At 48.2% G+C, this 14,488-nt stretch overlaps 1 protein-coding gene across 1 annotated transcript in view; it reads left to right on the top strand.

The window, feature by feature from the left end:
* The window catches only part of LOC135018839 (DNA dC->dU-editing enzyme APOBEC-3G-like), an 86,031-nt gene that overhangs the window by 51,059 nt on the left and 20,484 nt on the right, over positions 1-14,488 (top strand). The gene's annotated exons all lie outside the window — the stretch shown is intronic.

Below are 14,488 nucleotides of genomic sequence, written 5' to 3' on the forward strand. Positions count from 1 at the left end.
AAGCGGAACGCGACCTGTCAACATCTCCTCCTTCACATTCTCCCGCAACTGGGGGTGCGAGGAAAAGGCTCAGAATTCCGAGCCCACCCGCTGGCGGTGATGCAGGGCAGTCTGGAGCGACTACTGATGCTGACATCTGGTCCGGACTGAAGGACCTGACAACGATTACGGACATGTCGTCTACTGTCACTGCATATGATTCTCTCCCCATTGAAAGAATGGTGGAGGATTATATGAGTGACCGCATCCAAGTAGGCACGTCAGACAGTCCGTACTTATACTGGCAGGAAAAAGAGGCAATTTGGAGGCCCTTGCACAAACTGGCTTTATTCTACCTAAGTTGCCCTCCCACAAGTGTGTACTCCGAAAGAGTGTTTAGTGCCGCCGCTCACCTTGTCAGCAATCGGCGTACGAGGTTACATCCAGAAAATGTGGAGAAGATGATGTTCATTAAAATGAATTATAATCAATTCCTCCGTGGAGACATTGACCAGCAGCAATTGCCTCCACAAAGTACACAGGGAGCTGAGATGGTGGATTCCAGTGGGGACGAATTGATAATCTGTGAGGAGGGGGATGTACACGGTGATATATCGAAGGATGATGATGAGGTGGACATCTTGCCTCTGTAGAGCCAGTTTGTGCAAGGAGAGATTAATTGCTTCTTTTTTGGTGGGGGTCCAAACCAACCCGTCATTTCAGTCAGTCGTGTGGCAGACCTTGTCACTGAAATGATGGGTTGGTTAAAGTGTGCATGTCCTGTTTATACAACATAAGGGTGGGTGGGAGGGCCCAAGGACAATTCCATCTTGCACCTTTTTTTTCTTTCTTTTTTCTTTGCGTCATGTGCTGTTTGGGGGGTGTTTTTTGGAAGGGCCATCCTGCGTGACACTGCAGTGCCACTCCTAGATGGGCCAGGTGTTTGTGTCGGCCACTAGGGTCGCTTAGCTTACTCACACAGCTACCTCATTGCGCCTCTTTTTTTCTTTGCGTCATGTGCTGTTTGGGGAGTGTTTTTTGGAAGGGCCATCCTGCGTGACACTGCAGTGCCACTCCTAGATGGGCCAGGTGTTTGTGTCGGCCACTAGGGTCGCTTAGCTTACTCACACAGCTACCTCATTGCGCCTCTTTTTTTCTTCTTTGCGTCATGTGCTGTTTGGGGAGTGTTTTTTGGAAGGGCCATCCTGCGTGACACTGCAGTGACACTCCTAGATGGGCCAGGTGTTTGTGTCGGCCACTAGGGTCGCTTAGCTTACTCACACAGCTACCTCATTGCGCCTCTTTTTTTCTTCTTTGCGTCATGTGCTGTTTGGGGAGTGTTTTTTGGAAGGGCCATCCTGCGTGACACTGCAGTGCCACTCCTAGATGGGCCAGGTGTTTGTGTCGGCCACTGGGGTCGCTTAGCTTACTCACACAGCTACCTCATTGCGCCTCTTTTTTTCTTTGCGTCATGTGCTGTTTGGGGAGTGTTTTTTGGAAGGGCCATCCTGCGTGACACTGCAGTGCCACTCCTAGATGGGCCAGGTGTTTGTGTCGGCCACTAGGGTCGCTTAGCTTACTCACACAGCTACCTCATTGCGCCTCTTTTTTTCTTTGCGTCCTGTGCTGTTTGGGGAGTGTTTTTTGGAAGGGCCATCCTGCGTGACACTGCAGTGCCACTCCTAGATGGGCCAGGTGTTTGTGTCGGCCACTTGGGTCGCTTAGCTTAGCCATCCAGCGACCTCGGTGCAAATTTTAGGACTAAAAATAATATTGTGAGGTGTTCAGAATAGACTGAAAATGAGTGGAAATTATGGTTATTGAGGTTAATAATACTTTGGGATCAAAATGACCCCCAAATTCTATGATTTAAGCTGTTTTTTAGGGTTTTTTGAAAAAAACACCCGAATCCAAAACACACCCGAATCCGACAAAAAAAATTCGGTGAGGTTTTGCCAAAACGCGTTCGAAACCAAAACACAAAACCCGAAAAATTTCCGGTGCTCATCACTAATTGATACTGACCTGTTGCTTCCACATAAAAGTCTTGTAGAGTAAATTAATTATCATCATATTTCATATGTGTCATGCTATTTAATTCTGAATAATCAATTGCGTGCAAACATAATATGGATTGTGGGGCATTATGTATTAATTATTAGGTTTTAGACCCAATAATTATACTTAAAAAAAAATAAACAATTATCTGGGTACAATGTTGCCGCCATCTCGTGGAAATAAACAAAACAGATCTTATTTATATTGCAGCACACCAGCCAGCAAACCTGTATTGCCAAAAACGATATATTCCTATACTTCAAATGGTAAATTAATTTACCCAGGGGGTGCAGAAGAACAATAGCTTTAAATATGCATCTATACAATATCTCAATTTATTCATTATACATACAGTAGGCACAGATCATTAATAAAACAATGATTCACAATAAAAACATAAATTACAATATGAAATTATCAAAGGCTCTAATAAATATACTGTAGGAAAGTTCATCTGGAAATCACTCCGCTCCAGTATATACTTTAATGATTCTGATAGCTGTGAGCCAGTGTTTTGAAGCGCAGTAATATTAAATAGTGGTGTTCTGGTACTCCAAGGTGGCGGTTTGCAAATAATAGATCATTTTTGGGGGGATGCAAAGGTAATATGCAAATTGCAGGAGCTGGTTATGCAGGGAAGAATGTAGGACCGCTTTCCTTTTGGGTTGAGCTGCACTATGGGGGTCATTCCAACCCGATTGCACACTGCAGTTTTTCGCAGCGGTGCAATCGGGTCAGAACTGCGCATGCGCCGGCGCCTTAGTGCACCGGTGTATGCCAGATGGCCGTCGTTGCCTAGCGATCGCCTCTGCCTGATTGACAGGTAGAGGCGGTTGCTGGGCGGGAGGGGGTGGGCCCCGCGTTAAGAGCCGTTTTCTCTCCGTTTACACTCACCGCTCCGCTGCCCGCCGCTTCACCTTAGCTCCCCCGTCTGCTTTCTCATTTCCCTCTCCCTCCTCTTCACCGCTGCAGCCGCTGAGTTCTCCTCTCGCAGCGCTCCCCATGGCCGTTGGTGGCCGTTGGCACATGCGCAACACTCACTGTGTTTTCCGGGCATGCGCACACAGCCTTCCTGGATGGATCCTGGAGGCTTCCTGCGCCGCAGTTGCAGCTTCCGGCATTGCGCATACTCCAATGGCCATGAGGAGCGCTGCGAGAGGAGAACTCAGTGGCCGCGGCGGTGAAGAGGAGGGAGAGGGAAATGAGAAAGCAGACGGGGGAGCTAAGGGGAAGCGGCGGTCAGTGGAGCGGTGAGTGTGAACGGAGAGAAAACGCACTTAACGCGGGGGCGAAGGATAGTACATACCACCCTTAGGGGTCTATTCATGTAGAAAACGAAAACAGAATTGCTACTTATCACTATACATCGCATCTCTTCGATGCGATGTATAGCTGTGATAAGTAGCAATTCATGTATACTCACCCTTCCGACGATGCGCTGCGGTGTCTGGGGCTCCTGCGGTGAGGTCTTCTCCAGCGGTCCCTCCCTGCGATGCGCGGAGTCCAGCGGCGGGTCCCTTTGCGCATGCGCAGCTTGATGACCTCCCGGCAGGCCGCAGTGGTTGCTGGGAGGTCGGGGGGCGGAGCCAGCACGAGGTGCCGAGCAGCGATCAGGGAAGCATTGAGCTTCCCTGACGTCTCCGCACTACAGTTCAGGTTACGCCGTCCTCAGATGGCGAACCTGAACTCCATGGAGAAGCGGAAAGCAGAGCTTTCCGCACCTTCATGAATTGCACTCACCATACAAAGGTATGGTGATGCGATTCAGGCACAGAGCGGGGGTACCGCTGGAGAAGTCAGAGACTTCTCCACGGTAACCGGCTCTGTGAATTGCGGTAAGCAGAGAAAAGCCCTGTTTAACGCAAAACAGGGCTTTTCTCTGCTGCATGAATAGACCCCCTAGTCTGCTGGCTGTGGGCCTCAGCTGCCTGCTCACACTGGCAGGAGTGCCTCTTCTACCTCAGACTGTGGCCAGAGCTCCAGCTCAGCCTGCGGGTGTCTCTGGCCGAGGGGATGCACCTGGACATTCTCTTGCGGCGGTGGATGGTGCCTTTGCAGCTTGGTGCCATTCAACTGTTGTTACTGTGCGGAATGACTGCAGCCATGCCCTCAGGCCGCAGCGCCCCGGGAGGCTGCCCTTCTAGTCTGCACCCAAAACCGCAACTGATGGGGAGGACTAAGGGGGTTATTCAGAGATGGATGCCAATCACTGCATATGCAGCAAGATCTGCGTATCAGCGTCCGGGGTCTTACCGGTACGCTGGGGCCGCGGGGCTGGCTTTGCAGGCAGCTTATGGGCAGCGGCGGAGTAGGGCTGCCACGCTGGGTCCCTGGGCAGCGGTAGCAGCGGTGAGGGGGTCCACTCGTGGTGGCGGGACACCGCTGCAGCGGGTCTCTCCTTGACATGGGGCAGTGCACTGTGTGACCTTACAGGGAGTTCTGCATTACTGGGCACCGCCATGTTGGAGACCAAAGTTTGAGACATAGTTTTGGCTTCCTGTCCCTTCCAGCCAATCCAGGGAGAGTTCTCCTTATAAAAGGGGGCTGGTTTATGACAGGGAGGCCAGTGCTTCAAGTTACAACCCTGTTGTAGGTGCTTTAGCCCTGTGCTCCCAGGATTCTTGCTGTATTCTGGTTACTCCTAACCCTGCTTAGCCGGTTCTCAGTTGCTGCTGCAGTCCTGCCGTTCCTAACCTACTGCTGCCTGTGGAAGCGCTCCTGGAAACCCTGGTCCAGTAAGACCCTTTGGGCATGGATGGCCCCAGGCTTTCTGCCTTGTCTTTCAAGCCACAGTCCGCAGATCTTTGTCTCCAGCCACGTCTCTGAAACACCGTCCACAGTCCGCAGTTCATTATCTACAGCCTCGTCTTTCAAGTTACAGTTCACAGTTCTTTGTCTCCAGCCACGTCTTTAACCACCATTCACAGTTCCGCAGTTCATTATCTACAGCCTCGTCTTTCAAGTTACAGTCCACAGTTCTTTGTCTCCAGCCACGTCTTTAACCACTGTCCACAGTCCGCAGTTCATTATCTACAGCCTCGTCTTTCAAGTTACAGTCCACAGTTCTTTATCTCCAGCCACGTCTTTAACCACCATTCACAGTTCCGCAGTTCATTATCTACAGCCTCGTCTTTCAAGTTACAGTCCACAGTTCTTTGTCTCCAGCCACGTCTTTAACAACCAATCACAGTTCCACAGTTCATTATCTACAGCCTTGTCTTTCAAGTCACAACCCACAGTTCTTTGTCTACATCTACGTCTTTAAATCATCGTTTACAAGCCACAGTTCTCTACCTCAGCCTCATTCTCAAGAACTACAACTCACTGACTCTTAGCTCCACCTGCCTTCTTCATTGCCCCTTGTCCCATGAGAAGGAACTATATCCAACCCCCTCGTCTTATTCATCCGCAGACAACTACTTCCTTGGGCAAGTCTCAGCCGCCGGATCCTCATACCTTGTTAGGCGTAACACTGCGTCCATCTCCTCACATGGTGGGGGCCACCCAACACAGGGCAAGGCTGCCCAGCACGTGTGTCGCGCATAAAATTAAGATAGACCCCTGGCAGCACAGCCATCCCAAAAATGCTCCCAGCACACCCCTGTTCGGCCGCCATGCCCTCAAAATGCTGCGTCGCCGCTCCCCGAGTGCCCACCACTGTCAATCATCTTGTGGCCAAATTCTTCCAGGAGAAAGGCTGCACACGCTGTGGACAGATGGACGCAGCTGCTGCATACATACACATGGCTGCGTCCATCTCTGAATCAGCCCCTAAATCTTGATAGTTCAATGGAAGCAAAATTTGATGTTTTCTTCTCCCATCTGTCCATGGCTGGTTCTGATATTGGGCCTGATTTAGCAAGGATAGCAAATTCTGCTAATTAGCAGAATTTGCTATCCTTTGGATCCCATGCTGGGGGCCGCCCATCGCTGGCAAGGCCGCCCAGCATGCTGACTGCCGCCGCCCCCCCCCCCCCCCCCCCCCCCCCCGGTTCAACAAGCACAAATTGTGAATGTTTTGCAATTTCTGCTCGTTAGCAGTATATGAGGAAGCTTCCTGCCGGCGCAGCTTAGCTGTACCCGCAGTAGTCCTGCCGCCATGTTCGCAATTGCAGCAGATGCGTGTGACATCACGTAGCCGCCATGATCATGCCCCCGACACGCCCTCATTTGCCCGGTTCCCGCTGCACCGTCCCAGCAACTCTTCGTCTCCTCCCTGGAAACGGAGCGTTGAGCACCCACCCCCTTCCTACGTGACCGCCTCTGCCTGTCAGTCGCAGGAAATGCGGGTGCATGCGCAGGACGGGATCCAACCTGAATTAGGCCCATAGTAACCTTTTTTAAAGAATACATTTTTCCTTTGCTTTTCTAAGAGATGAGTATCCTTAGCCCATCTCTGAGGCTTTGAAGCAGTTGCAGCTCTGATCATCTTAGCTATAATGTATCCTATACAGGGGTCTTGCCTTTGTTCCATACTGAACTTTAGGTATTCCTTCAAGACAAGTTCAATTGTACTGAGCCAGCAATAGTATAATGGTATAACCATTTCAGAAGCTCTGAAACTACTTAGCAATTCATGGTTATCACTGCTTATAATATGAACTTTATGACACGCAACGGAATTTGCTGCGCTATATAAGAAACTGTTAATAAATAAAGAAATAATGACACATGCCTTTGCATACCTCCCAACTGTCACGATTTTCGCGGGACAGTCCATTTTTTGGGGGATTGTCCCGCTGTCCCACCAGTGCCCCGCAGTGTGCAGCGGTGTGTGGGGGTGGGGGGTGGGGGGGGGGGGCAGTTGGGAGGCTCCTGTCACTGTTACTCTGCTTAGCGGAGACAGGGGGGGCTGGGGGCATGCCAGCAGCTCTGGGAGCACTGGGCATGCCCCCTCACTAACAACAACGGGAGGCATGGCTGTCGCATAGAAGTCCCTCTTCTTTGATTTCAAGTGTTGGGAGGTATGCTTTATTCTCACATGCGGGCATGTCTACTCACTCCTCTTCTGCTTCATCAGTTAGCTCATTAGGTATCCTTGACAGTGAATCAGCATCTACATTTGCATTTCCAGGCTGATATTTAAGTTTGAAATTGTACAAAGTCAATGCAGACAACCAGCGGTGTCCAGTGGCAACTAACCTTGCCGTTGTCTGTATATAGGTTAGTGGGTTGTTGTCAGTGTGTACTTCGAAAAAAGTGCCATATAGTCATGAAACTTTTCAGCTATACACCATTACACCATTCTAAAACCTCAAGCTTGTGAGTGGGATATCTTTTTTGCACTTAGCACTAGAAATTAGGGATGAGCGGGTTCGGTTCCTCGGAATCCGAACCCGCCCGAACTTCATGTTTTTTTACACGGGGCCGAGCGACTCGGATCTTCCCGCCTTGCTCGGTTAACCCGAGCGCGCCCGAACGTCATCATCCCGCTGTCGGATTCTCGCGAGACTCGGATTCTATATAAGGAGCCGCGCGTCGCCGCCATTTTCACACGTGCATTGAGATTCATAGGGAGAGGACGTGGCTGGCGTCCTCTCCGTTTATAGAGAAGAGAGTGAGACAGTAGAGAGAGACACAGTAGTAATTTTGGGGAGCACTAGGAGGAGTACTAGTTAGTTACTTGCTGAAGTGATAGTGTGACTGTATATTATCTGACTTGTGGGGGAGACACTGACAGTGGGGAGCAGTTAGAGTCTGAGAGCAGGACTCAGGAGTACATATAACGTACAGTGCACACTTTTGCTGCCAGAGTGCCACACTGCCATTGTAATATATATTGTGATTGTCTGCTTAGTATAATATATATTGTGATTGTCTGCTTAGGAGTACTACTTGCAAGTTGCTGATAGTGTGACCAGTGACCTGACCACCAGTCACCACCAGTTTAATATATATATATATATATATATATATATAATTGTATATAATATATATATAATATTGTATACCACCTACCCGTGGTTTTTTTCTTTTTCTTTCTTCTTTATACATACTACTATAGTAGCTTACTGTAGCAGTCTGCGGTGCTGCTGAGCTGACTGTGTCCAGCAGGTCCGTCATCAGTCATTACATAATAAATATATATACCTGTCCGGCTGCAGTACTAGTGATATTATATATATATATATTGATTTCATCTCATTATCATCCAGTCTATATTAGCAGCAGACACAGTACGGTAGTCCACGGCTGTAGCTACCTCTGTGTCGGCAGTCGCTGGTCCATCCATAATTGTATACCACCTACCCGTGTTTTTTTTTTTTTTTCTTTCTTCTTCTTTATACATACTACTATAGTAGCTTACTGTAGCAGTCTGCGGTGCTGCTGAGCTGACAGTGTCCAGCAGGTCCGTCATCAGTCATTACATAATAAATATATATACCTGTCCGGCTGCAGTACTAGTGATATTATATATATATATATTGATTTAATCTCATTATCATCCAGTCTATATTAGCAGCAGACACAGTACGGTAGTCCACGGCTGTAGCTACCTCTGTGTCGGCAGTCGCTGGTCCATCCATAATTGTATACCACCTACCCGTGGTTTTTTTTTTTTCTTTCTTCTTTATACATACTACTATAGTAGCTTACTGTAGCAGTCTGTGGTGCTGCTGAGCTGACTGTGTCCAGCAGGTCCGTCATCAGTCATTACATAATAAATATATATACCTGTCCGGCTGCAGTACTAGTGATATTATATATATATATATTGATTTCATCTCATTATCATCCAGTCTATATTAGCAGCAGACACAGTACGGTAGTCCACGGCTGTAGCTACCTCTGTGTCGGCAGTCGCTGGTCCATCCATAATTGTATACCACCTACCCGTGGTTTTTTTTCTTTTCTTTCTTCTTCTTTATACATACTACTATAGTAGCTTACTGTAGCAGTCTGCGGTGCTGCTGAGCTGACAGTGTCCAGCAGGTCCGTCATCAGTCATTACATAATAAATATATATACCTGTCCGGCTGCAGTACTAGTGATATTATATATATATTGATTTCATCTCATTATCATCCAGTCTATATTAGCAGCAGACACAGTACGGTAGTCCACGGCTGTAGCTACCTCTGTGTCGGCAGTCGCTCGTCCATCCATAAGTATACTAGTATCCATCCATCTCCATTGTTTACCTGAGGTGCCTTTTAGTTGTGCCTATTAAAATATGGAGAACAAAAATGTTGAGGTTCCAAAATTAGGGAAAGATCAAGATCCACTTCCACCTCGTGCTGAAGCTGCTGCCACTAGTCATGGCCGAGACGATGAAATGCCAGCAACGTCGTCTGCCAAGGCCGATGCCCAATGTCATAGTACAGAGCATGTAAAATCCAAAACACCAAATATCAGTAAAAAAAGGACTCCAAAATCTAAAATAAAATTGTCGGAGGAGAAGCGTAAACTTGCCAATATGCCATTTACCACACGGAGTGGCAAGGAACGGCTGAGGCCCTGGCCTATGTTCATGGCTAGTGGTTCAGCTTCACATGAGGATGGAAGCACTCAGCCTCTCGCTAGAAAACTGAAAAGACTCAAGCTGGCAAAAGCACCGCAAAGACCTGTGCGTTCTTCAAAATCCCAAATCCACAAGGAGAGTCCAATTGTGTCGGTTGCGATGCCTGACCTTCCCAACACTGGACGTGAAGAGCATGCGCCTTCCACCATTTGCACGCCCCCTGCAAGTGCTGGAAGGAGCACCCGCAGTCCAGTTCCTGATAGTCAGATTGAAGATGTCAGTGTTGAAGTACACCAGGATGAGGAGGATATGGGTGTTGCTGGCGCTGGGGAGGAAATTGACAAGGAGGATTCTGATGGTGAGGTGGTTTGTTTAAGTCAGGCACCCAGGGAGACACCTGTTGTCCGTGGGAGGAATAGGGCCGTTGACATGCCTGGTGAAAATACCAAAAAAATCAGCTCTTCGGTGTGGAAGTATTTCACCAGAAATGCGGACAACATTTGTCAAGCCGTGTGTTACCTTTGTCAAGCTGTAATAAATAGGGGTAAGGACGTTAACCACCTCGGAACATCCTCCCTTATACGTCACCTGCAGCGCATTCATAATAAGTCAGTGACAAGTTCAAAAACTTTGGGCGACAGCAGAAGCAGTCCACTGACCAGTAAATCCCTTCCTCTTGTAACCAAGCTCACGCAAACCACCCCACCAACTCCCTCAGTGTCAATTTCCTCCTTCCCCAGGAATGCCAATAGTCCTGCATGCCATGTCACTGGCAATTCTGACGAGTCCTCTCCTGCCTGGGATTCCTCCGATGCATCCTTGCGTGTAACGCCTACTGCTGCTGGCGCTGCTGTTGTTGCTGCTGGGAGTCGATGGTCATCCCAGAGGGGAAGTCGTAAGCCCACTTTTACTACTTCCACCAAGCAATTGACTGTCCAACAGTCCTTTGCGAGGAAGATGAAATATCACAGCAGTCATCCTGTTGCAAAGCGGATAACTGAGGCCTTGACAACTATGTTGGTGTTAGACGTGCGTCCGGTATCCGCCGTTAGTTCACAGGGAACTAGACAATTTATTGAGGCAGTGTGCCCCCGTTACCAAATACCATCTAGGTTCCACTTCTCTAGGCAGGCGATACCGAGAATGTACACGGACGTCAGAAAAAGACTCACCAGTGTCCTAAAAAATGCAGTTGTACCCAATGTCCACTTAACCACGGACATGTGGACAAGTGGAGCAGGGCAGGGTCAGGACTATATGACTGTGACAGCCCACTGGGTAGATGTATGGACTCCCGCCGCAAGAACAGCAGCGGCGGCACCAGTAGCAGCATCTCGCAAACGCCAACTCTTTCCTAGGCAGGCTACGCTTTGTATCACCGGTTTCCAGAATACGCACACAGCTGAAAACCTCTTACGGCAACTGAGGAAGATCATCGCGGAATGGCTTACCCCAATTGGACTCTCCTGTGGATTTGTGGCATCGGACAACGCCAGCAATATTGTGTGTGCATTAAATATGGGCAAATTCCAGCACGTCCCATGTTTTGCACATACCTTGAATTTGGTGGTGCAGAATTTTTTAAAAAGCGACAGGGGCGTGCAAGAGATGCTGTCGGTGGCCAGAAGAATTGCGGGACACTTTCGGCGTACAGGCACCACGTACAGAAGACTGGAGCACCACTAAAAACGCCTGAACCTGCCCTGCCATCATCTGAAGCAAGAAGTGGTAACGAGGTGGAATTCAACCCTCTATATGCTTCAGAGGTTGGAGGAGCAGCAAAAGGCCATTCAAGCCTATACAACTGACCACGATATAGGAGGTGGAATGCACCTGTCTCAAGCGCAGTGGAGAATGATTTCAACGTTGTGCAAGGTTCTGCAACCTTTTGAACTTGCCTCACGTGAAGTCAGTTCAGACACTGCCAGCCTGAGTCAGGTCATTCCCCTCATCAGGCTTTTGCAGAAGAAGCTGGAGACATTGAAGGAGGAGTTAACACAGAGCGATTCCGCTAGGCATGTGGGACTTGTGGATGGAGCCCTTAATTCGCTTAACAAGGATTCACGGGTGGTCAATCTGTTGAAATCAGAGCACTACATTTTGGCCACCGTGCTCGATCCTAGATTTAAAACCTACCTTGGATCTCTCTCTTTCCGGCAGACACAAGTCTGCTGGGGTTCAAAGACCTGCTGGTGACAAAATTGTCAAGTCAAGCGGAACGCGACCTGTCAACATCTCCTCCTTCACATTCTCCCGCAACTGGGGGTGCGAGGAAAAGGCTCAGAATTCCGAGCCCACCCGCTGGCGGTGATGCAGGGCAGTCTGGAGCGACTGCTGATGCTGACATCTGGTCCGGACTGAAGGACCTGACAACGATTACGGACATGTCGTCTACTGTCACTGCATATGATTCTGTCACCATTGAAAGAATGGTGGAGGATTATATGAGTGACCGCATCCAAGTAGGCACGTCAGACAGTCCGTACTTATACTGGCAGGAAAAAGAGGCAATTTGGAGGCCCTTGCACAAACTGGCTTTATTCTACCTAAGTTGCCCTCCCACAAGTGTGTACTCCGAAAGAGTGTTTAGTGCCGCCGCTCACCTTGTCAGCAATCTGCGTACGAGGTTACTTCCAGAAAATGTGGAGAAGATGATGTTCATTAAAATGAATTATAATCAATTCCTCCGTGGAGACATTGACCAGCAGCAATTGCCTCCACAAAGTACACAGGGAGCTGAGATGGTGGATTCCAGTGGGGACGAATTGATAATCTGTGAGGAGCGGGATGTACACGGTGATATATCGGAGGATGATGATGAGGTGGACATCTTGCCTCTGTAGAGCCAGTTAGTGCAAGGAGAGATTAATTGCTTCTTTTTCGGTGGGGGTCCAAACCAACCCGTCATTTCAGTCACAGTCGTGTGGCAGACCCTGTCACTGAAATGATGGGTTGGTTAAAGTGTGCATGTCCTGTTTATACAACATAAGGGTGGGTGGGAGGGCCCAAGGACAATTCCATCTTGCACCTCTTTTTTCTTTCATTTTTATTTGCGTCATGTGCTGTTTGGGGAGTGTTTTTTGGAAGGGCCATCCTGCGTGACACTGCAGTGCCACTCCTAGATGGGCCAGGTGTTTGTGTCGGCCACTAGGGTCGCTTATCTTACTCACACAGCTACCTCATTGCGCCTCTTTTTTTCTTCTTTGCGTCATGTGCTGTTTGGGGAGTGTTTTTTGGAAGGGCCATCCTGCGTGACACTGCAGTGCCACTCCTAGATGGGCCAGGTGTTTGTGTCGGCCACTAGGGTCGCTTATCTTACTCACACAGCTACCTCATAGCGCCTCTTTTTTTCTTCTTTGCGTCATGTGCTGTTTGGGGAGTGTTTTTTGGAAGGGCCATCCTGCGTGACACTGCAGTGCCACTCCTAGATGGGCCAGGTGTTTGTGTCGGCCACTAGGGTCGCTTATCTTACTCACACAGCTACCTCATTGCGCCTCTTTTTTTCTTCTTTGCGTCATGTGCTGTTTGGGGAGTGTTTTTTGGAAGGGCCATCCTGCGTGACACTGCAGTGCCACTCCTAGATGGGCCAGGTGTTTGTGTCGGCCACTAGGGTCGCTTAGCTTACTCACACAGCTACCTCATTGCGCCTCTTTTTTTCTTCTTTGCGTCATGTGCTGTTTGGGGAGTGTTTTTTGGAAGGGCCATCCTGCGTGACACTGCAGTGCCACTCCTAGATGGGCCAGGTGTTTGTGTCGGCCACTAGGGTCGCTTAGCTTACTCACACAGCTACCTCATTGCGCCTCTTTTTTTCTTCTTTGCATCATGTGCTGTTTGGGGAGTGTTTTTTGGAAGGGCCATCCTGCGTGACACTGCAGTGACACTCCTAGATGGGCCAGGTGTTTGTGTCGGCCACTAGGGTCGCTTAGCTTACTCACACAGCTACCTCATTGCGCCTCTTTTTTTCTTCTTTGCGTCATGTGCTGTTTGGGGAGTGTTTTTTGGAAGGGCCATCCTGCGTGACACTGCAGTGACACTCCTAGATGGGCCAGGTGTTTGTGTCGGCCACTAGGGTCGCTTAGCTTAGTCATCCAGCGACCTCGGTGCAAATTTTAGGACTAAAAATAATATTGTGAGGTGTGAGGTATTCAGAATAGACTGAAAATGAGTGGAAATTATGGTTTTTGAGGTTAATAATACTTTGGGATCAAAATGACCCCCAAATTCTATGATTTAAGCTGTTTTTTAGGGTTTTTTGAAAAAAACACACGAATCCAAAACACAACCGAATCCGACAAAAAAAATTCGGTGAGGTTTTGCCAAAACGCGGTCGAACCCAAAACACGGCCGCGGAACCGAACCCAAAACCAAAACACAAAACCCGAAAAATTGCAAGTGCACATCCCTACTAGAAATGCTGCTTAACTAGACTTACTGTAGTATGGGGTTATTCAGGTTTGTTAGCAAACCAAAAAAGTAAGCAATTGGGCAAAACCATGTTGCACTGCAGGTGGGGCAGATGTAACATGTGTAGAGAGAGTTAGGTGGGTTATATTGTTTCTGTGCAAAGTAAATACTGGCTGCTTTATTTTTACACTGCAATTTAGATTTCAGTTTGAACACACCCCACCCAAATCTAATCTCTCTACACATGTTACATCTGCCCAACCACATGTTTTTGCCCATTAGAGAAATATTTTACTTTTGCTGTCAAACCTTAATTAGGTCCATAGTTCAGCAGGAAAAAGGAAGAGCTTGTCCAATCAATATAATTTTTATTATATTTGAAATAGGCTAAAATAGCACACAGTAATATATCACATATAAAACATATAAAATAACCCTTTTCATTCACACACTGAACTGTATGACTGAAAAGGGCTATTTTATATGTTTTATATGTGATATATTATTGTGTTCTATTGTAGCCTGTTTTAAATATAATAAAAATGATATTGATTGGACAAGCGCTTCCTTTTTTTTCTGCTGGAC

This window comes from Pseudophryne corroboree, chromosome 2 (genome assembly GCF_028390025.1).
Source record: "Pseudophryne corroboree isolate aPseCor3 chromosome 2, aPseCor3.hap2, whole genome shotgun sequence".
Lineage (NCBI taxonomy): Eukaryota > Metazoa > Chordata > Amphibia > Anura > Myobatrachidae > Pseudophryne > Pseudophryne corroboree.